The sequence below is a fragment of the Cetorhinus maximus genome, unplaced genomic scaffold (assembly GCF_964194155.1).
Source record: "Cetorhinus maximus unplaced genomic scaffold, sCetMax3.hap1.1 HAP1_SCAFFOLD_964, whole genome shotgun sequence".
Taxonomy (NCBI): Eukaryota; Metazoa; Chordata; class Chondrichthyes; order Lamniformes; family Cetorhinidae; genus Cetorhinus; species Cetorhinus maximus.
This window is the reverse complement of record NW_027596906.1, coordinates 69,842-88,641: the sequence shown is the minus strand read 5'-3', so window position 1 is coordinate 88,641 and position 18,800 is coordinate 69,842. Positions and strand designations below refer to the sequence as shown.

Sequence of the window (18,800 nt, the reverse complement as noted above, 5' to 3'; positions counted from 1 at the left end):
GCTCCCTCCACACTGTCCCCATCAAACACTCCCAGGACAGGTACAGCACGGGGTTAGATACAGAGTAAAGCTCCCTCTACACTGTCCCCATCAAACACTCCCAGGACAGGTACAGCACGGGGTTAGATACAGAGTAAAGCTCCCTCTACACTGTCCCCATCAAACACTCCCAGGACAGGTACAGCACGGGTTAGATACAAAGTAAAGCTCCCTCTACACTGTCCCCATCAAACACTCCCAGGACAGGTACAGCACGGGTTAGATACAAAGTAAAGCTCCCTCTACACTGTCCCCATCAAACACTCCCAGGACAGGTACAGCACGGGGTTAGATACAGAGTAAAGCTCTCTCTGCACTGTCCCCATCAAACACTCCCAGGACAGGTACAGCACGGGGTTAGATACAGAGTAAAGCTCCCTCTACACTGTCCCAATCAAACACTCCCAGGACAGGTACAGCACGGGGTTAGATACAGAGTAAAGCTCCCTCTACACCGTCCCCATCAAACATTCCCAGGACAGGTACAGCACGGGTTAGATACAAAGTAAAGCTCCCTCCACACTGTCCCCATCAAACACTCCCAGGACAGGTACAGCACGGGGTTAGATACAGAGTAAACTCCCTCTACACCGTCCCCATCAAACACTCCCAGGACAGGTACAGCATGGGGTTAGATACAGAGTAAAGCTCCCTCTACACCGTCCCCATCAAACATTCCCAGGACAGGTACAGCACAGGGTTAGATACAGAGTAAAGCTCCCTCTACACTGTCTCCATCAAACATTCCCAGGACAGGTACAGCACGGGGTTAGATACAGAGTAAAGCTCCCTCTACACTGTCCCCATCAAACACTCCCAGGACAGGTACAGCACGGGGTTAGATACAGAGTAAAGCTCCCTCTACACTGTCCCCATCAAACACTCCCAGGACAGGTACAGCACGGGGTTAGATACAGAGTAAAGCTCCCTCTACACTGTCCCCATCAAACACTCCCAGGACAGGTACAGCACGGGGTTAGATACAGAGTAAAGCTCCCTCTACACTGTCCCCATCAAACATTCCCAGGACAGGTACAGCACGGGGTTAGATACAGAGTAAAGCTCCCTCTACACCGTCCCCATCAAACATTCCCAGGACAGGTACAACACGGGGTTAGATACAGAGTAAAGCTCCCTCTACACCGTCCCCATCAAACATTCCCAGGACAGGTACAACACGGGGTTAGATACAGAGTAAAGCTCCCTCTACACCGTCCCCATCAAACATTCCCAGGACAGGTACAGCACGGGGTTAGATACAGAGTAAAGCTCCCTCTACACCGTCCCCATCAAACATTCCCAGGACAGGTACAGCACGGGGTTAGATACAGAGTAAAGCTCCCTCCACACTGTCCCCATCAAACACTCCCAGGACAGGTACAGCACGGGGTTAGATACAGAGTAAAGCTCCCTCCACAATGTCCCCATCAAACACTCAGAGATGGTGGGGTGAGGGGAATGGTGTCAGGTGATCAGGTAGTTTGGCGTGGTGTCCTGGTTACCAGGATTAAAATGCTGCAGGAGTCTGGAGACAGGATGTGAACAGGAATTAGTTAGTGAGTCCTGGCATCGTGCCTGGGCAGCAGTTGGGTAGAATTGGCCCACAAGATTCCCCACGCAGCAACATGGAAATCTCTGGTACATTCTGCAAATCATTCCCAATCATGCTCAGAAACAGGCCAGCAATTTACACAATCCAGCAAAACATTCTGGGGCCAAGATCAAATAGTTAGCTCAGGGAACTTTCACTAAAACACACGTACCACAAATGCCCAGAGAGCCAATCCTGGCAGGGCAGTTAACCAAGGTAGGGTGCTGGTTGGGGTGGTGGGTGAGTGGGGGAGCAGTGGAGTTATTTGTGTGGGTGAAATGGACTCTTTGCCAAGGATGGGTGCTCACTCAGGGTCAGAGAGCTTTAGAATTGGCTGAACTGGGCAAAACATTGAGGGCTTGAATAGCCCAGTATCAATCCCAAACTAATCCCACTGCCCACTCTCTCCCCATAGCCCTGTATCAATCCCAAACTAATCCCACTGCCCCACTCTGTCGCATAGCCCAGTATCAATCCCCAAACAAAATCCCACTGCCCCGCTCTCTCCCCATAGCCCTGTATCAATCCCCAAACTAATCCCACTGCCCCGCTCTCTCCCCATAGCCCTGTATCAATCCCCAAACTAATCCCACTGCCCCGCTCTCTCCCCATAGCCCTGTATCAATCCCAAACTAATCCCACTGCCCCGCTCTCTCCCCATAGCCCAGTATCAATCCCAAACTAATCCCACTGCCCCACTCCCTCCCCATAGCCCAGTATCAATCCCCAAACTAATCCCACTGTCCCGCACTCTCCCCATAGCCCTGTATCAATCCCAAACTAATCCCACTGCCCCACTCCCTCCCCATAGCCCAGTATCAATCCCAAACTAATCCCACTGCCCCGCTCTCTCCCCATAGCCCAGTATCAATCCCAAACTAATCCCACTGCCCCACTCTCTCCCCATAGCCCAGTATCAATCCCCAAACTAATCCCATGCCCCGCTCTCTCCCCATAGCCCTGTATCAATCTGCAAACTAATCCCACTGCCCCACTCTCTCCCATAGCCCTGTATCAATCCCCAAACTAATCCCACTGCCCCATTCTCTCCCCATAGCCCTGTATCAATCCGCAAACTAATCCCACTGCCCCGCTCACTCCCCATAGCCCTGTATCAATCCCCAAACTAATCCCACTGCCCCGCTCTCTCCCCATAGCCCTGTATCAATCACAAACTAAAGCCACTGCCTCCATGTCTGACAATGTCTCCATTTTGTGTGAAGTGGTTTGACGGTGAAGAGATGCTATTTAGATCTGAAATTCTATTGGGAATCAGTTCTCCAAGGTTCTCAGTTTCTGCTGTGTGTTCACAGCTTCACCAGAGGATAGGGCTTGTGTTGAGACCACAGGTCGTTTGTCCTGTTGTTCTGAACAGGCGGCAGAGCTGCTAACTGCACTGATTTCCTCTCACCACTTTCTGTGCTGTTTTGGATTATTTTAGTGTTCTCACTAGCAAACACACACACAAGTTATACAACTATAGATATTAACAGTCCAAGAACAACAGAAATATCAGTTGACGTGTGTGCCAGAGTCAGAGTTCACTGAGGAATTATTTCATGTAGGGTTTCCAGTTGATCTGGCTGAAGGCCGGACTTGTCCAAACCCCATTACAGTTGGCACTAATAGTGCAACGTGAGGCGGGTACGGGGTCAGGTCTGCAGCTGATGGTCAGAAATCTTCCAGCAGAGACAGGTTTCGAGGAGCAGGCTCTTGTTCTGCCTGGCGTTCTGCTTCTTGGGGGTTGACCAGTTGGATGTTAAACAGCAGACTCAGGATTTCTCAATTCTCAAAGGCATTTTGAGATTTCAGGATGATCACTCGAATCATGTGGCCTTCCTTCTGCACAATGATTTCAAAACCACGTTTATCCAATGTCTGAAACTAGCTTTGATTTCGGGACTGATAATGTTCCAGGCATTAGTTGTTGAAAGAATTACCATCCATATTGAAAGTCTGGTGTCAGGCAGCCATTGTCTAAGCAGGCGCTCTGACTCTGCTAAAGGGCGAGCTCATCAAGTGCAAATGCCATCCTTTTGAAATGGACCTGCACAGTCCCAGGTCTGGTATGTGTTTGTTAGCAGCTGTGCAGGCATAGTGAATTCCGGTCGACGAGTCCTCCTGGCTTTGTGACTACAAGGAGTCAGCGCAATGAGCTGAGAGATACACTGGCTGAGGGAGGAATTCGTTTGTTCTTGTTAGTCCTGTAATAGCTCCAAGGACAAAGGGTCAACCCTGTGATCATATGGCTTGTAGCAGCCATCTTTTTGTTCAGATGAAAGTCCACCTTTTAAAATAGCAATGAGAATAAAGTTTTCAACATGCAGTGTTGGGTTTCTTTTCACACCGTAGGAAGCCAACACTTTCATGAGGAAAAGTTCCACAAGTGAAAACAATCATCTGGATTTCAGTTCATGGTCAGAATCATCCATGCCTGTTGGCATCGGGTGTGTTCAGCGGCGTGACTGGACAATATAGTGAGAAGGTCAAAATTGGTTTCATGACATCGTGAAACCAGTTTGCGATCATCCACTCAGCCCATCAATGACAGGCCACATTTCCCACCAACAGATGTGGGAACCTCATTGTAAAGCATCTGCATATCATTATAAGGCCAGCTCGCCGGAATCACTCCCCCCACCACAGACCCACCCCGGCTGGATGGTCCACCCAGATCGGTGTGATTGCACCGACATGTTTCACAACAGCGCATGTCATGTGTGCACTTGGCGGGCTGCACTTCCAGGGGAACTCGGAGGTGAGTGCACAGTAATGCTGCAGACCGCTTGTGAGGGTCCCATGTTGGATTTCAAGGTTGAGGTGACTTTGGCAGGGGGGCAAGGGCTGTCCTGCGGCTGAAGGCAGTGAATAAGCATGTGCGGGGTCAGGGGGGGGGAAGCAGCCACACATCAGGGACACGTTGTATAAGGTGACCATTTCTCTGTAGCTGAGACAGTTCAGGCACAGCCACATTGATATGTGTGGAGCTGGGTCTATCGCTTCTCTGCCCAGTCAAACAACACAGAGGCATCAAAGTACACCAAGTGCTCCAGAGCTTTTCACCCCCTTGGGCACAGACTGCAATCTAATGAGTGTTTTAGTGGACTGCAGAACAGTTAGGCGACTACACACATTGTACAATCTCCTTGCTAAAGCTGAGCCATGGAGCAGTCACTGCTCGAGGTGCTCACACTCCCATTGCAATGTCAGCATCCCGGTTTGGACCAGTCTCTCCCATGGTTCAAGCTAACAGTGCAGCCTTGCAGTGTGGGTTAGGAGAATGCCTGTGCCTGAGCTGAGAGCACAGCCTGCAGTCCAATGGGCAAAGCTGCTGCCAATCGGTTGGGCAGAGTGGGGCGGAGTTGGGTGGGGTTTCGGGCAGCCATGTAGGGCACTAAACTCTGGCCATCCCAGTGGTGGTCAGCACTCTCCGGGATGTGTTAAGGGGCCTTCAGGCTTAACCAGGACAGGTTCTTCATACACCCAAGCTAACCCACACGTCTCTCTCTTTAATCCTGCAGGAGGAGTACATCAGGAGCATGGAGCCTGGTGAACTCGCTGTCTGCCTCGCAGTGTACAGCGGGTGAAGACGGTGGTGAAGAGAGCGCTGGAGACTCTTGGCTGGGCAGAGAGATGAGCAACACCCACAGGAAGAAGGGGTGGCTGGGGTTCCTGCACACCCTGCTGAAGGGCCACAGAGAGCCAGTGTTAACCGGCACCCAGCCAGACCCAGGCTCTAGAGACGCTGCCTGTCATTCCTGCAGATGACCGGGAGCCAGTATCGATGAAGACTGCACATGTCTAGAGACCTGGTCACTCACATCTGCCACTTACTGCAGGACTTGGTGCCAAGGGGTCATGGAGGGCATCCACTGCCAGAGGCTGTGAAAGTGACCACGGTGCTCAATTTCTGTGCCAGTGGCTCCTTTCAGGTCTCCACAGGTGGGATTTCACAATCTGCCACCCACAAATGTATCCATGAGGTCACGGATGCATCTTCTCCGTGGCAACAACTTTGTGCATTTCGCCCGGGACTGGGACAGCCAGGATACCAGGACCATTGGATTCGCCCTGATCTCGGGATTCCCACAGGTACAGGGTACAATCGACAGCAGCCGTGTGGTGCTCAGGTCTCCATCGCTACCCACAGTCAACTGTGTCACCCACAAGGGATTCCAATCGCTGAATGTGCAGCTGGTGTGTGACCACCACAAACACATCCTGCAGGTCTGCGCACGGTTTCCAGGGAGTGTCCACGACTCCTACATCCTGAGTAAAACTCATCAGGTTCAGCAGCATCAATGGAGAGAGAAACAGAGTTGACATTTTGAGTCCGTATGTCCCTTCTCTATCGGTCTGTGACCTCTCCCTGTTGCTGTGAGCCAGCTTGTCCTGCATGGATAGAGATGGAGAGAGTGTAAGCAGGATACCAGCCAGGCCAGATGATAAGTGTGCCTGGCCTGTGTGGGTGGTGAGTGGTCCCATGGACAGGATGAGGACAATGACGGTGAGTGTGAGAGAGTGATGGTGATGTCCCTTGCACTGGCAGTGAGTGAGGGCCCTGTGGGTGTGGGATGGGTTTGTGAGTGTGTGAGTTGAGAGCGATGAGAAGAGTGACTTACCCTGGCGGAACAGAGGAGATCGACCATCCTCTTGTGGCACTGGGTAGTGTCCACTTTTGCAGGGTGTTGGCACTGACCACCGCTGCCCCCGCCCCCCGTGCTGGATTGGTGATGTTGCTGCCCATCCTGTGGCCAGAGCGGGGAGTAGAGGACATCACGTGAGCCTCCACTGTGTCCAAAAGGCGCTCGAGAGACACATCATTAAACCTGGGGGCTGCAGCCGTCCTGCCTTTCGGGGCCATGTCTCCCGTGCAGCTGGTCCTGGGCTGGAAGCTCTGAGAGGTGTGTATGTGGCTGGGATTTAAATCTGGTGCCCGGAGTGATGAAGTGGCGAGGTGAGGGTGTGGTGGGTGATTGAGAGCCTGCCCACCATGGAAACGGCCTGTTTCCCGGGAATGAATAATTAATGCAGCGGGTTTGGGACGATACGGTGTGAGAAACCCCCATTGCGGCTACTGGGACTATTCCACCTTGTGAATCTGTAAAGTGTCGGGGTAATGTGCTGCTACGCCCAGGTCCTGCAATGGTAACCACGTCTGGAGGTTTCTTTAATCACTCACGATGATCTGTGGGATTGTCATTCTGGGATGTTGTTCCTGTTTGCATTTGGGATCTTGTCTGAGATACAATACCAGTGTGGTCGTACCGGTGGTTGAGGAGCGGGAATGGATCTGATTTGTCCTCAGTTACACCTCACCGTTGTGCCTTTATGTGTAGTGACTTTATAGGACCTTGGTTCCCAACAAATCCTTGTCACCTTGGCTGGTTGTCATGTATCTTCTGTGTGATCCTGGATGTGAGCTCATTGTCCCAACTGCAATTCTGTGCCTGCATTTTTATCACGCACATTGTAGTTTTAGAAGTTGCTCTCTAGTTTCTGAGAGAGTAGAACGGGTACGAGTAGGTAAATTGGTACCCACCGGTCTACAAAACATGATCTCTGTCAGTGTTGGAAAAATTGCTCTTAAAGGTGTTGCTCTCAGATGTAACATTGCAATGTGTTGCTTGGTCTGTTTACATTTGAGAATTAGGGATTTCATCGTGTGAGTCATTCATTCAGCCAGGCTGTTAGATCTAGGGGAATGAGAAGTACTGTGATCGATATTCCACTTCTCACACATACCCTGAAACGGTTTACCAATAAATTGCTGACCGTTATCTGTAATGATCTCTCTAGACACACCAAACAAACTGAAAATAACACTTAGAGTGTGTGCAACAATTGTGTTCGATGCATTGTGCCATTGTCAAATAATAAGGAGTTTTACGTTCATACCCTCACCTTCAAACCCAACAAGAGGGGCAGCGGGGAGGGTGTATAATTCTGCCCCATATCTTTTGAGGATCCTTTAGCTCTTCTTCTGTGAGCTGAGTGATCAGCCTGTGTAGATCTTAATTCCCAATTGCTAGGCAAATTTTCATGTCTTGTTTGTCTGGTTCAGACACACCTAAATTGAGGAACTGTAGCTCTGTACGCTGTTTAAACATTTTAAACTCAGAAAGTAGGTCAGCTTCATCCCAATTCAACCTGGGGAATTTTGTGGACATTTTGACCTTCCTTCTCCGATAATACCTGGGATGAGTGTCACTGCAGCCGCTTTCGCACGCTTTCCCGAAGCTCCGCCCATTATAAACACAACCTTCTCTAGTCCAATCCTGGTCACTCGCCTTTCCCACTGAGCTAACCCCAGGCTGGTCCTCTCGATGTTCTGTCCCACTCACTGAACTGACAGGCTATACGCTGCAATCTCACCACGAGGGACATGTCTGCTCACCAGCTCCTTACTGAACACTCGCTCAGTCACCGTGTCTGCAAAGCTTTCCTGTGACGTCACCAGGCTGCGATTACAACTATTCCCAACACTGCACTCTTGTGGTCTGCCCAGAACGTCATAAGTTGTGCTGTGTCATGTATCACGAGCCATGGCTATTCACCATGTTGTAACTGCACTTAATCTCGCTGCCACACTGTTTGACCAATGCTGATCAGCATTTTGTGTTTTTATACTGATATAAAGGCAACAATCACTCTTAAGGAACGTGTGAACACATTGTGGGTTCATTCATTTAGACTAGGCACATGAGAACATGAAGACATCAGCATCAGGGATGTGTGCTCTGATCACAGGCTAAGGTGAAACTGAGACAGGACCACATGACACACTTCCCATCTAGTGATGCCGTGCTGCTTAAAGGGGTATTACAACAGGTCGTATGACTGGGAATCAGATGACACCCTCAGTGACAGTATGAACACCTGCACATTCTGCACCAACAGTGACTCATGAGTGACAGGCTGTAGCGATCTACAGTAAATTATTCACTGGCTTAGCACAGGAACATAAGGCTACTGCCCAGAGAAGATGGGGTAAAGCAGCACAGACTTGAATAAGGCATTCAAGAGGGTATTGGATGATTATTTAAATAGGAACAATGTACAGGGTTCTGGGGAAAGGGCAAGAGAATGGAAGTAAGTTAAAATGCTCAGAGAGCTGGTGCAGACAGGATGGGCTGAATGGCCTCCTTCGAGACCGGAACAGTTCTGTGATGCCGGGATTCTGTCAGGGACAGGCAGACCGGAATTTGGCTCATAAACAACACGTAACAATTAGCAATGCAGCAGCAGGTAGAATAGAGATTTGCTACCTCACTCAAATTTACTGCAGCCTCTGATGTCAATAATAGCAGGAGGCTGATAACAAATTAACAGGAATAAACTAATCACATCCACGTTTCTCAATGTCCGTTCAAATTTTCATAGGCAAAATAAATACCGTGAGACATCAGAGAGGAAGATCACGACAAATGGAAACGAAACCAAAGGTGCCAGGAAATAACATCAACAGACCCATCCCCACCAGTACTGTACCCCAGTGTTATACAGTAACAGACCTGTCCCCACCAGTACTGTACCCCAGTGTTATACAGTAACAGACCTGTCCCCACCAGTACTGTACCCCAGTGTTATACAGTAACAGACCTGTCCCCACCAGTACTGTACCCCAGTGTTATACAGTGACAGACCCGTCCCCACCAGTACTGTGCCCCAGTGTTATACAGTAACAGATCTAGCCCCACCAGTACTGTACCCCAGTGTTATACACTGACAGACCCGTCCCCACCAGTACTGTATCCCAGTGTTATACAGTGACAGACCTGTCCCCACCAATCCTGTACCCCAGTGTTTTGCAGTGACAGACCAGTCCCCACCAGTACTGTACCCAGGTGTTATACATTAACAGACCCGTCCCCACCAGTAATGTAGCCCAGTGTTATACAGTGACAGACCCGCGTCCACAAGTACTGTACCCCAGCGTTATACAGTGACAGACCCGCGTCCACCAGTACTGTACCCCAGTGTTATACAGTGAGAGACCTGTCCCCACCAGTACAGTGCCCCAGTGTTATACAGTGACAGACCCGTCCCCACCAGTACTGTACCGCAGTGTTATACAGTGAGAGACCAGTCCCCACCAGCACTGTACCACAGTGTTATACAGTGACAGACCTGTCCACACCAGTACTGTACGCCAGTGTTATACAGCGACAGACCCGTCCCCACCAGTACTGTACCCCAGTGTTATACAGTGACAGACCTGTCCCAACCAGTACTGTACCCCAGTGTTATACAGTGAAAGACCCGTCCCCACCAGTACTGTACCCCAGTGTTATACAGTGACAGACCCGAACCAACCAGTACTGTACCCCAGTGTTATACAGTGACAGACCAGTCCCCACCAGTACTGTACCCCAGTGTTATACAGTGATAGACCTGTCCCCACCAGTCCTGTACCCCAGGGTTTTGCAGTGACAGACCCGTCCCCACCAGTACTGTACCCCAGTGTTATACAGTGGCAGACCCGTCCCCACCAGTACTGTACCCCAGTGTTATACAGTGACAGACCCGTCCGCACCAGTAATGTACGCCAGAGTTACACAGTGACAGACCTGTCCCCAACAGTACTGTACACCAGTGCTATACAGTGACAGACCCGCGTCCACCAGTACTGTAACCCAGTGTTATACAGTGAGAAACCTGTCCCCACCAGTACTGTGCCCCAGGGTTATACAGTGACAGACCCGTCCCCACCAGTACTGTACCCCAGTGTTATACAGTGAGAGACCTGTCCCCACCAGCACTGTACACCAGTGTTATACAGTGACAGACCTGTCCCCACCAGTACTGTACCCCAGTGTTATACAGTGACAGACCCGTCTACACCAGTACTGTACCCCAGTGTTATACAGTGACAGACCCGTCCCCACCAGTACTGTACCCCAGTGTTATACAGTGACAGACCTGTCCCCACCAGTACTGTACCTCAGTGTTATACAGTGACAGACCTGCCGCCAGCTGTACTGTACCCCAGTGTTATACAGTGACTGACCAGTCCCCACCAGTACTGTACCCCAGTGTTATACAGTGACTGACCAGTCCCCACCAGTACTGTACCCCAGTGTTATACAGTGACAGAACCATCCCCACCAGTACTGTATCCCAGTGTTATACAGTGATAGACCCGTCCCCACGAGTACTGTCGCCCAGTGTTATACAGTGACAGACCTGTCCCCACCAGTACAGCACACCAGTGTTATACAGTGACTGACCGATTGCCACCAGTACTCTACCCCAGTGTTATACAGTGACAGACCCGCGTCCACTAGTACTGTACCCCAGTGTTATACAGTGATAGACCCAACCCCACCAGTACTGAATCCCAGTGTTAAACAGTGACAGACCAGTCTCCACCAGTACTGTACCCCAGTGTTATACAGTGACAGACCTGTCCTCACTGGTACTGTACCCCAGTGTTATACAGTGACAGACCTCTCCCCACCAATACTGTACCCCAGTGTTATACATTAACAGACCCGTCCCAACGAGTACTGTCGCCCAGTGTTATACAGTGACAAACCTGCCCCCACCAGTACTGTACCCCATTGTTATACAGTGACAGACCCATCCCCACCAGTACTGTATACCAATGTTATACAGTGACAGACCCATCCCCACCAGTACTGTACTCAAGTATTATACAGTGACAGACCCGCGTCCACCAGTACTGTACCCCAGTGTTATACAGTGACAGACCCATCCCCACCAGTACTGTAGCCCAGTGTTATAGAGTGACAGACCCGTCCCCACCAGTCCTGTACCCCAGTGTTATACAGTGACAGACGTGTCCCCACCAGTACTGTACCGCAATGTTATACAGTGACAAAGTCGTCCCCACCAGTACTGTACCCCAGTGTTATACAGTGACAGACCTGTCCCCAACAGTCCTGTACCCCAGTGTTATACAGTGACAGACCTGTCCCCACCAGTACTGTAACCCAGTGTTATACAGTGACAGACCAGTCCCCACCAGTACTGTACCCCAGAGTTATACGGTGACAAAGTTGTCCCCACCAGTAAAGTACCCCAGTGTTATACAGTGACAGACCAGTCCCCACCAGTACTGTACCCCAGTGTTATACAGTGACAGACCCGTCTACACCAGTACTGTACTCCAGTGTTAAAAAGTAACAGACCCGTCCCCACCAGTACTGTACCGCAGTGTTATACAGTGACAGACCTGTCCCCACCAGTACTGTACCCCAGTGTTATACAGTGACAGACCTGTCCCCACCAGTACTGTACCCCAGTGTTATACAGTGACAGACCCTTCCCCACCAGTCCTGTTCCCCAGTGTTATACAGCGACAGACCTGTCCCCACCAGTACTGTACCCGTGTTATACAGTAACAGACCTGTCCCCACCAGTACTGTACCCCAGTGTTATACAGGGACAGACCAGTCCCCACCAGTAATGTACCCCAGTGTTATACAGTGACAGACCTGTCCCCATCAGTACTGTACCCCAGTGTTATACAGTGACAGACCCGTCTACACCAGTACTGTACTCCAGTGTTAAAAAGTAACAGACCCGTCCCCACCAGTACTGTACCGCAGTGTTATACAGTGACAGACCTGTCCCCACCAGTACTGTACCCCAGTGTTATACAGTGACAGACCTGTCCCCACCAGTACTGTACCCCAGTGTTATACAGTGACAGACCCTTCCCCACCAGTCCTGTTCCCCAGTGTTATACAGTGACAGACCTGTCCCCACCAGTACTGTACCCGTGTTATACAGTAACAGACCTGTCCCCACCAGTACTGTACCCCAGTGTTATACAGGGACAGACCAGTCCCCACCAGTAATGTACCCCAGTGTTATACAGTGACAGACCTGTCCCCATCAGTACTGTACCCCAGTGTTATACAGTGACAGGCCTTTCCCCACCACTACTGTACCCCAGTGTTATACAGTGACACACCCGTCCCCACCAGTACTTTACCCAAAGTTATAAAGTGACAGACTTATCTCCACCAGTACTGTACCCCAGTGTTATACAGTAACAGACCTGTCCCCACCAGTACTACAATCCAGTGTTTTACAGTGTCAAGCCGGTCCCCACCAGTACTGCACCCCAGCGTTATACAGTGACAGATCCGTCCCCACCAGTACTGTACCCCAGTGTTTTACAGTGTCAGACCTGTCCCCACCAGTACTGTATCCCAGTGTTATACAGTGACAGGCCTGTCCCCACCAGTACTGTATCCCAGTGTTGTACAGTGACAGACCTTCCCCACCAGTACTGTATCCCAGTGTTATACAGTGACAGACCTGTCCCCACCAATACTGTACCCCAGTGTTATACAGTGACAGACTCGTCTCCACCAGTACTGTCCCCCAGTGTTATACAGTGACAGACCTGTCCCCACAAGTACTGTACCCCAGTGTTACACAGTGACAGACTCGTCTCCACCAGTACTGTCCCCCAGTGTTATACTGTGACAGACCTGTCCCCACCAGTACTGTAGCCCAGTGTTATACACTGACAGACCCGACCCCACCAGTAGTGTACCCCAGTGTTATACAGTGATAGACCCCTCCCCACCAGTACTGTACCCCAGTGTTATACAGTGACAGACCCGTCTCCAGTAGTACTGTACCCCAGTGTTATACAGTGACAGACCTGTCCCCACCAGTACTGTACCCGTGTTATACAGTAACAGACCCTTCCCCAACAGTACTGTCCCCCAGTGTTATACAGTGACAGACCTGTCCCCACAAGTACTGTACCCCAGTGTTATACAGTGACAGACCCGTCCCCACCAGTACTGTACCCCAGTGTTATACAGCGACAGACTCGTCTCCACCAGTACTGTCCCCCAGTGTTATACAGTGACAGACCTGTCCCCACCAGTACTGTAGCCCAGTGTTATACACTGACAGACCCGACCCCACCAGTAGTGTACCCCAGTGTTATACAGTGATAGACCCATCCCCACCAGTACTGTACCACAGTGTTATACAGTGACAGACCCGCCTCCAGTAGTACTGTACCCCAGTGTTATACAGTGACAGACCTGTCTCCAGTAGTACTGTACCCCAGTGTTATACAGTGACAGACCTGTCCCCACCAGTACTGTACCCCAGTGTTATACAGTGACAAAGTTGTCCCCATCAGTTCAGTACCCCAGTGTTATACAGTAACAGACCCTTCCCCACCAGTCCTGTTCCCCAGTGTTATACAGTGACAGACCTGTCCCCACCAGTACTGTACCCGTGTTATACAGTAACAGACCTGTCCCCACCAGTACTGTACCCCAGTGTTATACAGTGACAGACCTGTCCCCATCAGTACTGTACCCCAGTGTTATACAGTGACTGGCCTTTCCCCACCACTACTGTACCCCAGTGTTATACAGTGACAGACCCGTCCCCACCAGTACTTTACCCAAAGTTATAAAGTGACAGACTTATCTCCACCAGTACTGTACCCCAGTGTTATACAGTAACAGACCTGTCCCCACCAGTACTACAATCCAGTGTTTTACAGTGTCAAGCCGGTCCCCACCAGTACTGCACCCCAGCGTTATACAGTGACAGACCCGTCCCCACCAGTACTGTACCCCAGTGTTTTACAGTGTCAGACCTGTCCCCACCAGTACTGTATCCCAGTGTTATACAGTGACAGGCCTGTCCCCACCAGTACTGTATCCCAGTGTTGTACAGTGACAGACCTTCCCCACCAGTACTGTATCCCAGTGTTATACAGTGACAGACCTGTCCCCACCAGTACTGTACCCCAGTGTTATACAGTGACAGACTCGTCTCCACCAGTACTGTCCCCCAGTGTTATACAGTGACAGACCTGTCCCCACAAGTACTGTACCCCAGTGTTACACAGTGACAGACTCGTCTCCACCAGTACTGTCCCCCAGTGTTATACTGTGACAGACCTGTCCCCACCAGTACTGTAGCCCAGTGTTATACACTGACAGACCCGACCCCACCAGTAGTGTACCCCAGTGTTATACAGTGATAGACCCCTCCCCACCAGTACTGTACCCCAGTGTTATACAGTGACAGACCCGTCTCCAGTAGTACTGTACCCCAGTGTTATACAGTGACAGACCTGTCCCCACCAGTACTATACCCGTGTTATACAGTAACAGACCCTTCCCCAACAGTACTGTCGCCCAGTGTTATACAGGGACAGACCTGTCCCTACCAGTACTGTACCCCAGTGATATACAGTGACAGACCTGTCCTCACCAGTACTGTCCCCCAGTGTTATACAGGGACAGACCTGTCCCTACCAGGAATGTATCCCTGTGTTATACAGTGACAGACCTGTCCCCAGCAGTACTGTACCCCAGTGTTATACAGTGCCAGACATGTACCCACCAGTGCTGTACCGCAGTGTTATACAGTGACAGACATGTACCCACCAGTGCTGTACCCCAGTGTTATACAGTGACAGACCTGTCCCCACCAGTCCTGTACCCCAGTGTTATACAGTGACAGACCTGTCCTCAACAGTACTGTACCCCAATGTTATATTGTGACAAAGTCGTCCCCACCAATACTGTACCCCAGTGTTATACAGTGACAGACCTGTCCCCACTAGTCCTGTACCCCACTGTTATACAGTGACGGACCAGTCCCCACCAGTACTGTACCCCAGAGTTATACAGTGACAAAGTTGTCCCCACCAGTACAGTACCCCATTGTTATACAGTGACAGGCCATCCCCACCAGTACTGTACCCCATTGTTATACAGTAACAGACCCTTCCCCACCAGTACTGTTCCCCAGTGTTATACAGTGACAGGCCTGTCCCCACCAGTACTGTACCCATGTTATACAGTAACAGACCTGTCCCCACCAGTACTGTACCCCAGTGTTATACAGGGACAGACCAGTCCCCACCAGTACTTTACCCCAGTGTTATACAGTGACAGACCTGTCCCCATCATTACTGTACCCCAGTGTTATACAGTGACAGGCCTTTCCCCACCACTACTGTACCCCAGTTTTATACAGTGGCAGACCCGTCCCCACCAGTACTTTACCCAAAGTTATAAAGTGACAGACCTGTCCCCACCAGTACTACAATCCAGTGTTTTACAGTGTCAAGCCGGTCCCCACCAGTACTGCACCCCAGTGTTATACAGTGACAGACCCGTCCCCACCAGTACTGTACTCCAGTGTTTACAGTGTCAGACCTGTCCCCACCAGTACTGTATCCCAGTGTTATACAGTGACAGGCCTGTCCCCACCAGTACTGTATCCCAGTGTTGTACAGTGACAGACCTTCCCCACCAGTACTGTATCCCAGTGTTATACAGTGACAGACCTGTCCCCACCAGTACTGTACCCCAGTGTTATACAGTGACAGACTCGTCTCCACCAGTACTGTCCCCCAGTGTTATACAGTGACAGACCTGTCCCCACAAGTACTGTACCCCAGTGTTATACAGTGACAGACTCGTCTCCACCCGTACTGTCCCCCAGTGTTATACAGTGACAGACCTGTCCCCACCAGTTCAGTACCCCAGTGTTATACAGTGACAGACCCGTCCCCACCAGTACTGTACCCCAGTGTTATACACTGACAGACCCGACCCCACCAGTAGTGTACCCCAGTGTTATACAGTGATAGACCCCGCCCCACCAGTACTGTACCCCAGTGTTATACAGTGACAGACCCGTCTCCAGTAGTACTGTACCCCAGTGTTATACAGTGACAGACCCGTCTCCACCAGTACTGTACCCGTGTTATACAGTGACAGATCTGCCCCCACCAGTACTCTATCCTAGTGTTGTACAGTGACAGACCAGTCCCCACCAGTACCGTACCCCAGTGTTATACTGTGACAGACCCGTCCCCACCAGTACCGGCCACCAGTGTTATACAGTGACAGACCATTCCCCACCAGTACTGTACCCCTGTGTTATACAGTGACAGACCCGTCCCCACCAGTACTGTACCCCAGTGTTATGCAGTGACAGACCTGTCCCCACCAGTACTGTACCCCAATGTTATAAAGTGAGAGACCCGTCCCCACCAGTACTGTCCAACAGTGTTATACAGTGACAGACCCCTTCCCACCAGTACTGTAGCCCAGTGTTACGCAGTGAGAGACATGTCCCCACCAGTACTGTACCCCAGTGTTATACAGTGACAGACCTGTCCCCAACAGCACTGAACCCCATTGATGTACATTGACAGACCCGTCCCTACCAGTGCTGTACCAAAGTGTTACAGTGACTGACCTGTCCCAACCAATACAGTACCCCAGTGTTATACAGTAACAGACCTGCCCCCAACAGTACTCTATCCTAGTGTTATACAGTGACAGACCTTTCCCCACCAGTACCGTACCCCAGTGTTATACTGTGACAGACCCGTCCCCACCAGTACAGGCCACCAGTGTTATACAGTGAGAGACCCGTCCCCAACAGTACTGTACCCCAGTGTTATATAGTAACAGACCTGTCCCCAACGGTACTGCACCCCAGTGTGATACAGTGACAGACCTCTTCCCACGAGTACTGTACCCCAGTGTGATACAGTGACAGACCTGTCCCCACCAGTACTGTACCCCAGTGTGATACAGTGACAGACTCGTCCCCACCAGCACTGTACCCCAGTGTTATACAGTGACAGACCCGTCCCCAGCAGTACTGTACCCCAGTGTTATACAGTGACAGACTCGTCCCCACCAGCACTGTACCCCAGTGTTATACAGTGACAGACCCGTCCCCACCAGTACTGTACCCCAGTGTTATACAGTGACAGACCTGTCCCCACCAGTACTGTACCCCAGTGTTATACAGTGACAGACCCGATCACACCAGGACTGTACCCCAATGATTTACAGTGACCGACCCATCCGCACAAGTACTGTAGCCCAGTGTTATACAGTGATAGACCCGTCCCCACCAGTACTGTACCCCAGTGTTATACAGTGAAAGACCTGTCCCCACCAGTACTGTACCCCAGTATTATACAGTGACAGACCCATCCACTCCAGTACTGTACCCCAATGATATACAGTGACAGACCTGTCCCCACCAGTACTGTACCCCAGTGTTATACAGTAACTGACCTGTCCCCACCAGTACTGTACCCCAGTGTTATACAGTGACAGACCTGTCCCCACCAGTACTGTACCCCAGTGTTATATAGTGACAGACCCGTCCCCACCAATACTGTACCCCAGTGTTTTACAGTGACAGACCCGTCGTCAACAGTGCTGTACCCAAGTGTTAAAGTGACTGACCTGTCCCCACCAGGACTGTACCCACTGTTATAAAGTGACCGACTCGTCCCCACGAGCACTGTACCCAGTGCTATACAATGACAGACCCGTCTCCACCAGTACTCTACCCCAGTGTTATACAGTGAGAGACTACTGTACCCCAGTGTTATACAGAGACAGACCTGTCTCCACCAGCACTGTACCCCAGTGTTATACAGTGACAGGCCTGTCCCCACCAGTACTATACCCCAGTGTTATACAGTGACAGACCAATCCCCACCAGTACTGTACCCCATTTATATACCGTGATAGACGTGTACACACCAGTACTGTGCCCCAGTGTTATACAGTGACAGACCTGTCCCCAGCAGTCCTGTACCTCAGTGTTATACAGTGACAGACCAGTCCCCACCAGTACTGTACCCCAGAGTTATACAGTGACAAAGTTGTCCCCACCAGTAAAGTACCCCAGTGTTATACAGTGACAGACCTGTCCCCACCAGTACTGTACCCCAGTGTTATACAGTAACAGAACCTTCCCCAACAGTACTGTCGCCCAGTGTTATACAGGGACAGTCCTGTCCCTACCAGTACTGTACCCCAGTGTTATACAGTGACAGACCTGTCCCCACCAGTACTGTCCCCCAGTGTTTTACAGGAACAGACCTGTCCCTACCAGTACTGTACCCCAGTGTTATACAGTGACAGACCTGTCCCCACCAGTACTGTACCCCAGTGTTATACAGTGACAGACCCGTCCCCACCAGTACTGTACCCCAGTGTTATACAGTGAGAGACCTGTCCCCACCATTACTGTACCCCAGTTTTATACAGTGACAGACCCGTCCTCATCAGTACTGTACCCCAGTGTTATACATTGACAAACACGTCCCCACCAGTACTGTACCCCATTGTTATGCAGTGACAGTCCCGCGTCCACCAGTACT

The 18,800-nt window shown here is 50.8% G+C and overlaps 1 protein-coding gene across 1 annotated transcript in view; it reads right to left on the bottom strand.

Moving 5' to 3' along the window:
* LOC144675346 (chondroitin sulfate synthase 2-like) overlaps window positions 1–18,800 on the bottom strand; it is a 55,333-nt gene that overhangs the window by 25,954 nt on the left and 10,579 nt on the right. The gene's annotated exons all lie outside the window — the stretch shown is intronic.